Source organism: Carcharhinus amblyrhynchos, chromosome 5 (genome assembly GCF_965287045.1).
Source record: "Carcharhinus amblyrhynchos chromosome 5, sCarAmb.v2.hapA, whole genome shotgun sequence".
Taxonomy (NCBI): domain Eukaryota; kingdom Metazoa; phylum Chordata; class Chondrichthyes; order Carcharhiniformes; family Carcharhinidae; genus Carcharhinus; species Carcharhinus amblyrhynchos.
This window is the reverse complement of record NC_137328.1, coordinates 57,393,057-57,409,040: the sequence shown is the minus strand read 5'-3', so window position 1 is coordinate 57,409,040 and position 15,984 is coordinate 57,393,057. Positions and strand designations below refer to the sequence as shown.

Sequence of the window (15,984 nt, the reverse complement as noted above, 5' to 3'; positions counted from 1 at the left end):
TTGCACATTCTCCCCGTGTCTGTGTGGGTTTCCTCTGGGTGGTCTAGTTTCCTCCCATAGTCCAAAGATGTGTGGGTTAGGTGGACTGGCCATGCTAAATTGCCCTTAGTGTCAGGGGACTAACAGGGTAAAATATGTGGGGTTATGGGGATACAGTGGGGTTGTTGTCTACAAAAATTGGCCACGTGGCAGATAGTGAGGAGATTGCAGTAGACTGCAAGAAGATAACAATGGACTGGTCAGGTGGGTAGAAAAGTGACAAATGGAATTAAACAGAAGTGTGAGGTGATGCATTTGGGCCAGTAAAGAAAGGCAAAGGAATCCACAATAAATGGGGGAACTGGTGTAGAGGAAGTGAGAGACCTTGCAGTGAGTGTCCACAAATCCCTACATGTAGGACGACAGGTTGATAAGTGGTTAAGAAAGCATGTAGAATCCATTTATTAGCTGGGCAGAGAATGTAAGTGCAGGGAGCTTATGCTGAAACTATATTAGTTAGGCCACATCTTGTCACCCCATTATCGAAAGGATGGAACTATATTAGAGAGGGTACAGAGGAGATTTACGTGGATATTGCTAGGATTGGAAAATTGCAGCTATCAGAATAGATTGGATCGGCTGAGGTTGTTCTCCTTGGAACAGAGGGGATTGAAGGGGGATTTGATTGAGGTGTATGAAACTGTGATGGAGAAGATGGGAAGGGCCTATTCACAGAGAAGTCAGTGACTGGGGGCATAGATTTAAAGTGATTGATAGAAAGATTGGAGGGGAATTGAAAAAAGACTTTTTCATCCAAAGGGTTGTGGGGCTCCATAACTCACTGCCTCACTCATTTCAAAGGTGTCTGGATATGGACCTCAAGTGCTGTAGCCTGCCATGCCGTGGCCCAAATGTTGGAAAGTGGGATTGGTCTGGGGGGTTCTTTTTTCAGACATGATGGACAAAGGGACCTCTTTCTGTGCTGTAAAATTGATATGATTCACTCCCGCAGCCACCAACAACGATGCTGGCACTGCATCTTCCTTAGAGGACATCACAGATGTGGAATATCCATGCAGTGAGTTATCAAGTGCAATTGGCCTACAGCCAGGGCAGGAGGATAAGGTCACATAGGTGTCAGCTCTACAGGGGACTCAGGTCAGGACTAGCAGACAGAGCTGTTAACAATTCAACATTTAAACCACGTTTGTGGCAGCTGAAGTAAGTGCCAATTGCAGCAGGCAACTATATAAAGTGAAAATATCATAAGACAGTTGCAATACACAACTTTTAAAATACATTTTTATGTTACTTTAAAGAACATTAAAAATGTATATTTAAAACTTTGTCACACCAGATGCAGTCAAAGCAATTTGTTCTTTCTATCTTCACAATTCAGTGCCAAAGATTCCATTTAAGGCATGAACAAACAAACCTTCAGCTTGTACTCGGGTTATTTTCTTTGGAAAAGAGGAAGCTGAGGGGAAATTTGACTTACAAAATTGTGAGGGACCTGTTTAGAGTGGGTGGGAACGGCCAATTAACTTTAGCAGAGAGCTCAGTGAGTAGGGGGCATAGATTTAAAGTGGTTGATAAAAACATCTGAGGGGGAGACAAGGAAAGAATTTCAGTGCGAAAATTTATAAATCTATCCCGTATTCAATTTAAATTCACCAACAGCAGGGCTTTGAACTGACAAGCTTTACAAAAAGTACCGTACAAACAGTACAGTTCTAAGAGCACATGGTTTATTGTTAATGTTCAATCAGCATGACGGCTGATTTCTTAGGAAATAAATACTTTCTTTCAGTTTGCAGTAGAGAAAATATTACTTTGGTGTGACTTATTTTATCTCATCCGTCAAAGCTGAAGTACGCATTTCTTTTACTTTCCCTATTTTGATGTTTACCCATTATCTTGTTCTGTACCAAAAATACACTGTTCTGTGAGTACACCAGGCTTCAGGATTTTGCAAATGATGTTTGGTGTAGCCATACACAACAGTAGTCCTACACAATCTGTTCTTTATCCCTACAGGGATATAATTAACCTTCATGCTTTATGGCTGTGTAATGAAAAGTTGACAACACTACACAAAAGCTAGGTGTGAAACTTTCAATCTTGCGTCAAATACTTTAAAGGGAAACTTTATGAATGGGTATCTGGTTAAAGCACATGGGATTACAGATAATGTCTTGAGATGGATAGAAAGCACAGTGGCATAGTGGTTAGCACTGCTGTTTCACAGCGCCAGGGACACAAGTTCAATGCCCAGCTTGGATCACTGCTTGTGAAAAGTTTGCACATTCTCCCCACGAGCGTCGGTTTCTTTCAGGTGCTCTGGTTTCCTCCCACCATCCGTAAGACATGCTAGTTAGGTGCATTGGCTATGCTGAATTCTCCCTCAGCATACCCAAACAGGCACCGAAGTGTGGCAACTTGGGATTTTCAGTGACTTTGTTGCAGTGTTAATGTAAGCCGACTTGTGACTAATGAATAAACTTTAAAACTTAAACTGGTTAGCAGATAGGGAGCAAAGAGTTGCCATAAATGGATCTTTTTTCTGATTGGCAGTCAGTGGGGTTCCACAGGGATCAATGCTACAACCCCAACTATTCACATTATATTTTAATGATTTGGAAGAGGGAGCTGAATGTATTATCTCCAAATTTGCAGATGATACGAAGTTGCATAGGACGGTGAGCTATGAGGAGGATGCAGAGATGCTTTAATGTGATTTGAACAGGCTGAGTGTGTTGACATCTGCATGACAGATGCAATATAATGTGGATAAATGTGTGATTATCCATTTCGGTAGCAATAATAGAAAGATAGATTGTTACTTGAATGGGTGTAAATTCAGAGAGGTGGAAACTCAATGAGACCTTGGAGTTCTCGTGCATCAGTCGCTGAAAGTAAGGGTGCAAGTACAGCAGGCAGACAAATGGTATGTTGGCCTTCATAGCAAGAGGATTTGAGTATAGGGATAGGGATGTTTTGCTGCGATTGTATAGAATCATAGAATCCTACAGTGCAGAAGGGTTTGGCCCATCGAGTTTGCATAATCCCACGCAGGCTCTTTTCCTGTAACCCCACATATTTACCCTGTTAATGACCCTGCCACTAGGGTCAATTTCTCATGGCCAATCAACGTAACTTGCGCATCTTTGGACTGTGGGAGGAAACTGGAGTATCTGGAGGAAACCCACATAGACACAGGGAGAATGTGCAAACTCCACACAGACAGTGACCCGAGGCCGGAATTGAACCCAGGTCTCTGGCGCTGTGAGGCAGCAGCGCTAACCATTGTGCCACTGTTAGCAACACCGTACAGGGCGTTGGTGAGGCCATACCTGGAGTGCTGTGTGCAGTTTTGGTGTCCTTATCTGAGAAAGGATGCCCTTGCTACAGAGGGAGTACAGCAAAAGTTTACCAGGCTAATTTCTGGGATGGCAGGTCTGTAATATGAGGAGGGACTAAGTCAGCTAGGATTGTATTCACTGGAGTTTAGAAGAGCGAGGGGGGATTTCATAAAAACTTATAAAATTCTAACATGGTCAGACATGGGAGATTTAGAATGAATGTCCCCAATGCTGCGGAAGTCCAGAACTAAGGGTCATAGTTTGAGGATAAGGGGTAAACTTCTTAGGACTGAGATGAAGAGAAACTTCTTCACCCAGAGAGTGGTGAATCTGTGGAATGCACTATCACAGAATGTAGTTGAGGCCAAAACATTGCGAGTTCAAGAATAAATTAGATATAGCCCTTGGGCCTAAAGCAATCAAGGGATATGGGGAGGAAGAGGGATCAGGATATTGAATTCGATGATCAGCCATGATCAAAATGAATGGCAGTACAAGCTTGAAGGGCCGAATAGCCTACTCCTGCTTCTAGTTTTAAAGGCACTACATAACTACAAGTTACTGTTAAGTAAATGATTTCATAAAACTAGCTGTAAAGTGTCAACTCAATTTGAAAGGATAAATATGATTAAAAAAAAAAGGAGTTGATATGTAGGCCAAAGGGAATGTGCAAATGGATTAATATATTTTGCTGTCATTCTAGAACATAAGAAATAGGAGCAGGAGTAGGCCATCTAGCCCTTCGAGCCTGCCCCACCATTCAATAAGATCATGGCTGATCTGACGTGGATCAGTTCCACTTTCCCGCTTTCTCCCCATAACCCTTAATTCCCTTGTCTATCAGAAATCTATCTACCTGTGACTTAAATATATTCGACGAGGTAGCCTCCACCACTTCAACGGGCAGAGAATTCCAGAGATTCACCACCCTTTGAGTGAAGAAGTTCCTCCTCAACTCCGTTCTAAACTGCTCCCCCACCTTATTTTGAGGCTGTGCCCTCTAGTTCTGGTTTCCTTTCTAAGCAGAAAGAATCTCTCTACCTCTACCCTACCTAGCCCCTTCATTATCTTGTAAGTCTCTAGACGATCCCCCCTCAGCCTTCTAAACTCTAACGAGTACAGGCCCAGTCGCCCAGTCTATTCAATCTCTCTTCATAAGCTAGCCCCCTCATCTCCAGTATCAGCCTGGTGAACCTTCTCTGCACTCCCTCCAAGGCCAATATATCCTTTCGCAAATAAGGGGACCAAAACTGCACACAGTACTCCAGTTGCGGCCTCACCAGTGCCTTGTACAGTTGCAGCAAGACCTCCCTGCTTTTATATTGCATCCCCCTCGCTATAAAGGCCAACATTCTATTCGCCTTCTTGATCATCTGCTGCACCTGCAGACTGGCTTTTTGCCATTGGTGCACAAGGACCCCCAGGTCCCTCTTAAGAGGGATTCTTTTATTTTTCTCTCTTTCTTTCTTCACAGTCAATTAGCTCTCCAATTTATGAATTGTTTCCTTTACTGGTTGTATTTTAGGGGCATTCCTGATCACTAAGAGAGTCCTTGATTGACTTCTTGCAATCTGATGCAATAGAAATGACAAGATTTACCTGTGTTATCAAAAGTAGTGGATGGGCATAATACAGAGGAATGTTCTGGGCAGAATTTCAGGCATCCCTGACAATATGTTTGTACAGTAAGAAGTCTCACAAAACCAGGTTAAAGTCCAACAAGTTTATTTGATAGTAAATCTACTGGCTTTCGGGGTCTACCCCTTCATCAGATGAGTGGCAAATTCTCCACTCACCTAGCAGAACTCCCCACTCACCTGACAAAGGGGCAGACCCCAAAAGCTAGTGGGTTTACTATCAAATAAACTTGTTGGACTTTACCCTGGTGTTGTGAGACTTCTTACTGTGTTTACCCCAGTCCAACCCCAGCATCTCCTCAACATGTTTGTACACAGTGTTTGGCCATAAAATTCTTTAAATGGCCTTCCCACCAGGCTCAACATCTCTGCAATTTTACAGTGGGGCTGGTGAGGCTAAGTCGCTCAGCAGAATCACCTCCCACTCCACCTTTGCTTCAAATTAGACCCTTAATTGGTCAATTAGTGACCACTTAATGGCCTACATTTTCAGGTTAGCTGGAAGAGTTAAGGGGCAATCCTGAAACATGACCCTTCTCAGGCCTTACATTGGAAGGGCTGGGGGTTGCCTCCGTCAGTGGTCTCCTTTCAACATCATTGCAACATTAGTTGCCCCTTCAAAAGGTCTGGCACCCGTGGGTGCTTCCTCCTGCTCTTCCCCCACCTGCCCTGTTTACCAACAGCCTTTGAAATCCCTCTGCCCCAGGCCTCAGCTTTCCTCCTGCTCTGAAACTCCCAAAACCTATCTGGTCCTGGGCTCAGGGATTCAATTCTGGGGGCACCTTGCAGTCCCAGTCCTGTCGACTGCAACTTCTGATTGGCCAGCAGCTCTCTGAGATGGGACTTCCTGTCAATTGAAAACAGAAGTCACACCTCAAGCCAATTAAAACTTGTTGGAGGCAGCCATTACTGACAGCAATGTGTTTGCTGATGGGTTGGAAAAGGCCACCATCCAAAATAGTTCTGGCTGTACTTTCTCATGTGAGTTTCCCATCTAAAGCAGGGAGTGAGTTGGGCTGCTGATAATTAGCTTCTAATTTTGAATGTGTTTTGTGGAGACCTGCAAGAATAAGTTTACTTCTTAACACCAAGCAGTGGAGAGTATAGGAGCACCAGCTGTCATTGCTGTCAATGGATTTCTGCACTAAAGGTTTCTGTTGCTGGGAAAGAAAGAATCCTCTAATTTTATTAACAATTCAAAGATTTTTAAACAGTTTAAGATGATGGTATGTACTGGAGGAAAAAAAGGGTTGTTTTTCTAATCCAGGATGATCCTGGAATAATGAACAGTTTTAGCAGATCCCAATAGCATTTTATGTGGACAAACCCAGATGATAATTAAACGGGTCTCCACCATATCCTTTCAAGTCTACTGCTGAATTCTACCGCCCCAGCTGCCACGGAATCGGAGCGGGCAAGGGTTGGACAGTGGGAAGGTCCGTTGATCTCAGTCAGGATTTTCTGGTCTTGGGTTGAGCAAGGCCATAAAATCCCATCTTTTGTCTCTGGGACTTAAAGAAGCAGAGATGATGGCCGTAGCAGCTTGCATGCCGAAGGTGAGAGAAAAAAATGATTTTAGAAGACTTAAGACATCAAAGCTGGTAGTTAAAAGGGTGAGTCAGCATCTGAAAGAAAAAACAAGTTAATGGTTGAGGTGGAACCAGAACTCAAGGGCTCCTTTGTGAAAAGTGATCCATCTGTGATTCATTAAAGAGGATAAGCAGAGTATTAGATTATTGCATTTGAATAATGCTTTGAGATATCCAGTGGCCATGAAAAGTGTTGTATAAATACAAGTCTTTCTTTTCTTTTGAAAGAAAGAGTCAATAATGTTGTGCAGAACAGCAGTAAGATTGAGGACTGGAATACTTCCGAGATCAGCAAAAGGATGACCAGAAAAGGGGAAAAAAAGAATAAACTAACAAGAAATATAAAAACAGATTATAGGAGACTTTACACATATGTAAAAAAGGAACAGAGTAGCAAAAGTAAACATTGGTCCCTTAGAAGCCGAGACAGTAAGAATTAAAATATGGAGTAAAGAAATGGCAAAGATATTAAACAAGTAGGCCTGAATTAATGGGATATTTCTTCTTTAAATCTGACCTGAAAAGAAACTGCTCCAGAAGTTGGGATTGCCAATGGTGGGGCTCTCTGACAGTTGGGCTGAACTCAGCAAAAATACAGAGGCTGCCAGGTATGGAGGCAGGCTGGGCGGAAGACATTTTAAATGCATTTAAATAAACAAATTGGTCCTCCAGACTTCGCCACTCACACACCCAAACCCCCATTTGCACTTCCCGTGCCTCATACCTATCAAAACATACCACTACACCCACACCCCATGAACCCCCCCAAACCCTCCATGTCAAAATATCCCCCTCCAATCAACCCACATGGCCCTATGTACCCTCTATGCCAACCTGTGTTCTCTACCTCCCCACCCTTTTTAGCCCTTGTGCCAAAACATGCCAACCCATGCCCTTACGCTTACTATGCCAACTCATCCAAAATACACCATGGGCAGACTTCAGGATCCAGCCTGAGGTTAAGTAAAGGCAGAATTTCTATTTGAGAGTCAAAGTGGGTGGTTTTGCGGTTCACCACTGTTGTAGGTAAAATAATACCTCAGACTGTTAGTGAGTCAAAATACAGTGGATTTTATTCCAAAGCTTTGGGGAGAAACTGGCTCCGATTAAGGCTTACCAGGCTTCTTATAGGACATAATCACAAGTGGGTATTTATACATTATGAGCTCCAGCAGGAATCACAATTCAAAGTTCCAATTCCTGCCAGATCTCCAGTTCTTCCTTCCTGGGTCATGATGCAGCTCGAGTTAATCAGGAATTACAGCCCTGCTGTCAGGACACAGAAATTCCTTCTGCAGCAGTACCGGCATCCCTGTCTTTGAAGTTACTTGTGTGATCACGGCTTTCCCAGCAGGACTCTTCCTGTTAAAAGCCGGTAAAGTGATCTGCCATCAGCAGCTGTTAAAAGCCGGTATTGTAAACTACCATCTGTGTAACCATGTCCCACTAATACAAACAGGTAAGATTTGTAAAGTCTACAAAATAACAGTCACATTTAATTATCAGCTGTTATAAAAATGAGAGTTAAAGCATGTGAAACATGAACAAATAACTTATATTACTGCCAGTAACAGTATAAGCTTGAAAAGATCAGTCATGATAAAGGGTTATGTTTGTGACATATTCTAGATACAAAATCCATTAACCCTTTCCCTTCAGGTACAAAATGCATTCAGCTTTTCCCTAATTCACCACACTGCTCATAGTAGTGGGAACTTGCACCCAACTCCATGCTTGGAAGCTTATTAATTATTCACAGGCAAGTATCAGACTGAATCACCTGGCATGTTGGGAACTAATTCAACTCCTCACCAACAGTGGCAGGGTCGAAGGTCAGATTTAAATGCCAGCGAAGCACATAAATCCTTTGCTCTCCAGCTCAATGGTCTCCAGGAGGCTGTTAAGATGGTTTCCACTCACAAGAACACAGCTGCAAGACTCAAGAAGAAGGTGGCACCTTGTTTCAACCACCTGGTTCTTAAGCTTTGATCTGAGGTGTGCGAGTGCACATGCATGTCTTGTATCCCTGGAATGGGACCAGGAAACACATCAGCTTCACCTCTCCAGCATGGGAGGCTGTCACACAGCTGCCAACACCACCCGAAATGTCATTCAGTACAGGAGAAGATGAATGATCTAAGCCACTCTGCCAAGGTAAGTTATCCATCAATTGCTCCACTATCAAACTCTCATCATGGCATCATGCACTCAAATGGCTACTGTCCTTATGGATCTCACACAACCAATAATGGGGGACACATGTTAACACATGAAGTCTCATGGAAACTTCAACTTCACCACCATCCCATCCATCATGTTGCTGACATTCCACCCTTTGGCCATTCTGAGGAGGGCAAACCACAAGCAGGGAAATGCATCTCACCTAGCCTCTACTCCATCTCTTCTCATCACATACCTTTCTTTCATCTTCATACAGGGCACATAACAGAAGGAAAAGAGGATAAACTAGGGGTAGGGATGGCCGACATCATAGCATTGTTTTTTTAGGAGGCTGCCACCAAGTTAGCCGAGGAAGACAGCAATCACTCCTGTGGGGAAAGAGAGATCGGTTTGTCCAACCAACAAAGTATAGGTCACAGCTCCATTTGTTCATCTCATCCAGATAATCACAGTACGGGCTTATGTTGGTCATGTTCATCAACTGAAACTCTATTCCTTAATTTCTAAGCAGCAACAGATCAAGGCCCACAAGGGAGCTAAGCAGCAGTTTCAGCTTTCAAACCAGGTCTGAAGAGGAAAATCAAAAAGAACTGTCATCACGTTCACCCGCATCCCCCACCAGCACAGAACCACAAGGCTTGGCGGGACACAGCTCTAGATTAGGCTCAGGGTCACTATCTGGAGAACACCTCATTGTGACTGCTTGGGGATGTGTCAGACAGGACAGCTCAGGATTCTGGCTCTCAGAGGGCAGCTAGAGAATAGTCACTCACTCAATTTGTATCAAAATTTGGCCCTCTGGATATGGCTGCCAACTTCATGCTACAGATGTAACATCAAGCAGTGGAACTGGCATGAATTCAGCAGTCACTCAGCAGGCTAGAGCAAATAACGGAAGAGACAGCCATATTCTGTCTGATATCGTGGCCTCGACATGCTGGTGTGTTGAGATCTCCACGGGAAGGTTGGTGACCACCATAGAGATCTTGGTCCAGTATTTGCCAGAGTTGCATTCGGTCCTGCACTCCATGGCCACACAACTTGGTGAAGTGCATGAAGATGTAGGCAACAAGAGGACGGGGTACCTTGACTTACCACCAGGTGCACGACCTCCTGCAGGAGTCAGGGTGGGACCCTCGAGCAGCCACAGAGGATAAATGTTAACCAGACACTCCAGAACCTCCTCTCAGGACATTTCAAGGATATGCAGCCACTCACATTCCCCTCTGCCTGTGACCCATGTACTCTAGCTGCTCAGACTGAAGAGAATGAATCTGCCTCTGAGCAGGAAACCCCTATCAGGCTGGGACTCTCCAGGTTCTAGGCCACCAGAGGTCATCCGCCAAGCTCATTGCAGAGATCAGAATGTAACAGTCAGTGTGTCACCTCCACCTCTGGGGCCTGCATCTAGGCGTAGTGGTAAAGTTAGGAAAGTTAAGAAATTTTAAAGTCACTTTTGGGTCACAGGTGTGCTATCACTAAAGAAATTTCACTTTTGTGAATACCTTTCCTGGTTATGTGAATGTCTTGGTCAACTGAATGTATTGTGATTTTCGGCATTGGAATCCTCATATGTCGAGATTTAGCCACCCTGCACCCAGTGATAGTGTCCCACTGTGAGATTAACATTCATGTGATGTTAAACTCACTTGAACTAGTCTCTCCGCCATTGTGTGATGTCAGGGAGATGTGTTTAAATCCTTATTGAAGTGTGTGATGTAAGCATTTCCACACGAAACAAAATTGAGTGAGGGCAGCTCATCAGCCTTAATTTTTGAGCAGTATTTGTGTCACTTCAGTGGTAGTGGCAGTAGACAAGACATGTATGGGAGGAGGAGATCCCTAAATCTGCTTACCTCAGTCACTGCAGTGTTTATAACATTACCTGGTGGTGAATACTTCAAGTCTTCTCCACATCATTCTTGTTCCTCAATGGACTCAGTTCCCAGAGTGAGTGCATAAGGCAATGCAGACCAATGCAGAAATCATGGTCTGACATTTCATGAGGACAGAATGTGCAAGTGTGAATGCTGGACTTGTTCTTGCTGCGAGCAGTTGGACATTCCCTGAGGTGAAAGGGAATGGCAATTGAGAGCTGGGAGAGTAGTGGCGATGTGCCCTTCTTTAACTTTATTCTTCCTGGAACCTGATACTTCAATTGCTGACAAAGGCACATCTCCCACATCTTCCTTCCTCCATAGCTTAATTACACTCATACTGACCTTCTGCAGCTTCCCTCAAGATTCTCATCCTCTGATGAGCTCTCATCCTCTTCTAGTTCATCCTCTAGCAAGGGATAACCTCTTTGCATAGCCAGATTGCGAAGGCACGAAACATTGATGATGCAGGAAACCCAATCAGGAGCTTATTGTCATGAAACACCAGGCTAGAGCAAGTTGGTCTTCAGAAGTGCTATGGTCTGCTCCATTGCTGAGCAGTTTTGTCTCCCTCCTTGGAATGACTCAGAGGGAGATATACTGGAGTCATCAATCAACCTTTCCCAAGCAACCATCCAAGCAGACCTACAGACCCCTCAAAAATTTCAGGCACCTGGGAGTGACTCAGGATGTTGGAGTCATGGCAACTCCCGGGGACTATGCATAAACATGCAGTATGAGCTTCTGATGATCGCATACTAGTTTCATGTTGATGAAATGGTAGTCCTTGTGGTTAATAAGCATTAGTGGCTGCTGCCTTGGAGCTTGTAAAGCTATATGGGTGTAGTCTATTGTAACCTGCATTCTTGGAAAGCCTGAGATGACGGCAAAGTCAGTGAATCTCTCAGCCTGGCTACCTTCGTCCAAAGCAAACCTGACTTAATGATGTCCCTTCCTTTAAAGGGCATGTGATCTCCCTTGTGCATCTATGTGTTGCAGACTCAGATGTTGAGATCCCCTAGTGATGCTTTGAGAGACCCACCAGCAAAAGAAAAAAATCGAGGCCAGCAGTCACCTTTGATGCTACTGGCAGGGAATAGTCTACAACTCCACATGGCATCAAGTCTTCATGGCATCTGTAATTTATTAGAGTTCAAGACAAGCACAAGTCTCTCACTCATTTGTAAATAGGAGACTCTTCTATGGTATACCCTTGATCAGCTGAGTTGCTACCACTGTCTGGATCTCTCCTCCTGACCCTCTCGTCCATAGTCTGGTTCCCCTTAACCATGTCCCTCAGGTGGGGCATCCTGCTGGAACTGCACGGCGCTGCCTCTCCTTTCTTTGCCTCCTCCATTGTATTAGGACTCAGACAAAGGCAGCATTAAGCCCAGGATCAATTTGTGCTTTTACCTTCTTTCTGAAATGAAACATTAAAGACAAGAATGATTAAAGGATCCACCAAGGGAAGCTCAGAATATATAACCAATGACAACTGTAAGGATCTGTAGTTTATCAGCACAATGGCTGATGCAACTTTGTCCCTGAGACTAATAGTGCACACATCGAAGTGACCAACATGGCATCCCTGATATGTAACATCTGGAGCCCTGCATGGGATGATAAAGTGTGAAGCTAGTTCTGTGCTCCAAATCAGAGGTGACAGAGCAATTACCAATCATATGCTCATGGTCAATGAGTGGATTATTATGTGGACATTATGAATGTTAACTCTGGTGAACACACGACTGGCCTTGACTGATGGAATACTATACGAGTTGCAGTTATGCCTCCTTCACTATTGCCTGTATTCCTGAATTTTACATTCCTATATGTTACTCTGAGATGCAGCAAATGTTCTGTCAATGATTTTGGAGTACCCCTTTTACAGTGCAAATTAAGGCATTGGTTTTGAGTGGCTTTGTTCACAAGATGGTCTTCCTCCTTTTTCTTTAAGCTCATTCCTGTTCACCCTCTGCACGACCAACATGTTAGAAGGCGGTCCCAGAAAAGGCCTCTCAGCCCAGCAGTATGGTCCTCCATAATGCTTCAGAACCCTCCCAATCAGATTTGCAGTTACTTTTGATTTGTAGCAATGCCATTACTGTGTTCCAGCAACACAGTGGTGGCTCTTCAATAGCTCTCTCAAATGGAATTTGGTGCTCTGACTCTCACGATCCATTGCCAAATCTGTAGTTGAAGTCTCACTGTGAACTTAGAGCTTCCTTCTGTTGTGCTCCTGGCTCCTTTAATATTACTGGATCTTAGTTATTTTGAAGGAAAGCCTTCCCATCACCCAAATGAACTTCTGTCCACTTCATCGAGAGGCTGTGTGCACAGTCACCTATTGAGGTAACAGGACTGCTTCACATAAATACCCCCTCCTTCCGTGTTCCCAAACTACAGGCTATAGCTGCTTCCAATTACCATCATCAATCCATTTGCAGCCCAGTATAGAGACAGTCAAGCCCAAGGACAATGACTGTGAGGAAAACCTGCACACTAAGGGGGAGTTTTCCCATCCTGCCTGCCACAGGAGTTGTAGCAGGTGGGAATGGGGGGGCTCAAGCGCAGCTGGAAAATCCCATCCTAAGTATGTTTTCTCCCCTCTGGAGCATGCAGCTGGTCCTACAGTTGCAAATTAGGATGGTGTGTTGCTTGAAGGGGAACTTCAAGATGGTGATGTTCCAATGCATCTGCTGCCCTTATTTCTGCAGATGGTAGAGATTGAGGGTTTAGAAGGTGCTGTCAAAGGAGCCTTTGTGAGTTGCTACAGCGCATCTTGTAGATGCTACATATTGCTGTCATTGTGCGTCAGTGATGGATGGACTAAATGTTCAAGGTGGTGGATGGGGTGACAATCAAATGGGCTGCTTGTCCCAGATGATACAAGCTCCTTCAGTGTTTTGGAACTGTATTTATCCAGGCAAATATTCAGAAGAGCATTCCATGAACTCCTGTCTTGTGCTTTGTCAATGATGGATAGCCTTTGGAAAGTCAGGAGATGAGTTATTCTCCACAGAATTCCCAAGCTCTGACCTGGTCTTGTAGCCACAGTCTTTATATGATTTGATGCCCCCCCACTTCCCCCAGGATAATGATAGTGGGGGGTTCAGCAATGGTAGTGCTGTTGAATGTCAAGGGGTGGGGGGAGGTGGCTTGTTAGATTCTCTGTTGTCGATGGTTATTGCCTAGTACTTGCGTGGCACAAATGTTACTTATCAGTCCAAATCTAAATATTTTTCAGGTCAAGGACACAGACTGCTTCAGTATCTGAGGAGTCGTGAATGGTGCTGAACATTGTGTATGCATCAACAAACATTTCCACTTCTTACGATGGAGGGAAGGTCATTGATGAAGCAACTGAAGATGGTTGGGCCAAGGACACTACCCTGAGACATACAAAGGATCACACCACTAACAGGGCAGATGTTATCTGGTGCAATTTAATTCACCTATCATAAATCAAGGCAAATGAAAGCAAAATAAATTATAGGTTACGAAAAAGAAGCTGCAGCCTGTTAACCAACAGAGCTTAAAAAACAAAATAGTAAAGGATGAATATCAGCAGCTTATTCCACCTGGAATCTGACAACTACTAGATTGTCATGGTTCTCTCTGAAATATTGTACTCTTACAAGGGCCTTTGCATGTGCCTCTGTGACATTTAGGTCCTCTTCATCACCATTACCTTCCCCTTCTTCATTTTTGAAGGAGTCATCCCAATCCTCTATATCTCCCTCAACCAGCACATCCCTTTGTTCCGTAAGGTTGGGCAGGGCGCAGCAGGCAATAATGATCCAGAACACATTCTCTGAGAAATATTGCTGCACCCCATCCGAATGGTCCAGATATCTATACCTCATCTTCAGTTGGCCTAATGGCTGCTCGATGGCGGCCCTTGTGGAGGCAGCATGGCATTGTATCTCTTCTCAGTGGCATTCTGCAGACAGTGTACTGGCATCATCAGCCAGGTCTTCTGGGAGTATCCTCATCCCCAAGGAGACAGCTCCATCTGCCTTTAAAGTCCCAAGAACTTAATTGTGGAAGTTCATTCTGCCAACAGGAAATTACTTTTTGATCTCCTGCCAAATTAAGTTTCTCACCCACCAAGCTTCCCGCTGCTGGTAGGCACAGAAGATTATGGCAAATATCAATACTCATGTCAATATCAAGATGCTGCAGATTTGAGTGGCATTTAGGAAAATATACTTGTGTCACATGACTCCATTCTGTTCAAATATACTGTCTTTTAGGATTGTAGTGTTACTTTATGAAATGAAAATATCATATTCAGGACATAAGGTAAGTAGTTAATACCTCAATTAGTTTTGAAGATGCCTTGGTTCTTTGCTGAACTAGACGGATTAATTATTATACATCTAACAGAAACATAATGCAGTTCATGCTTTCTAAAAAATGAATCGCAGGGTTCCAAAATTGAATCCTTAGCAATGAAAAGCTGCATTTGACATCTTTGTCTAGAGCCTGAGCCAAATATACATAGAACATAGAACATTACAGCGCAGAACAGGCCCTTCAGCCCACGATGTTGCGCCGACCAGCTTTTAAAAAAAAACACTAACCCACTAATCTAAACCAATCCCATTTCGTCCATAAACCTATCCACAGATCTCTTAAACGCCCCCAAACTAGGCGCATTTACAACTGCAGCTGGCAGGGCATTCCAGTCCCTCACCACCCTCTGGGTAAAGAACCTACCCCTGACATCAGTCCTATAACTACCCCCCCTTAATTTAAAGCCGTGCCCCCTCGTGCTAGCTTTCTCCATCCTAGGAAAAAGGCTATCACTATCCACCCTGTCTAAACCTCTAATCATCTTATATGTTTCAATAAGGTCCCCTCTTAGCCGCCTTCTTTCCAGCGAAAACAACCCCAAATCTCTCAGTCTCTCCTCATAGGATCTCTCCTCCATACCAGGCAACATCCTGGTAAACCTCCTCTGCACCCTCTCCAAAGCCTCTACATCCTTCCTGTAATGTGGGGACCAGAACTGCACACAATACTCCAAGTGCGGCCACACCAGAGTTGTGTACAGTTGCATCATGACGCTGCGACTCCTAAATTCAATCCCCCTACCAATAAACGCCAAGACACCGTATGCCTTCTTAACAACCTTATCTACTTGATTCCCAACTTTCAGGGATCTATGTACACATACACCTAGATCCCTCTGCTCCTCCACACTATTCAAAGTCCTCCCGTTAGCCCTATACTCAACACATCTGTTATTCCTACCGAAATGAATTACCTCACACTTCTCCACATTAAACTCCATCCGCCACCTCGCAGCCCAGCTCTGCAATCTTTCTAAGTCACCCTGCAAACTATGACGCCC

General features: G+C 44.1%; 1 protein-coding gene across 1 annotated transcript in view; it reads right to left on the bottom strand.

The window, feature by feature from the left end:
- The window catches only part of LOC145343539 (uncharacterized), a 102,592-nt gene that overhangs the window by 15,841 nt on the left and 70,767 nt on the right, over positions 1-15,984 (bottom strand). The window lies entirely within an intron of this gene.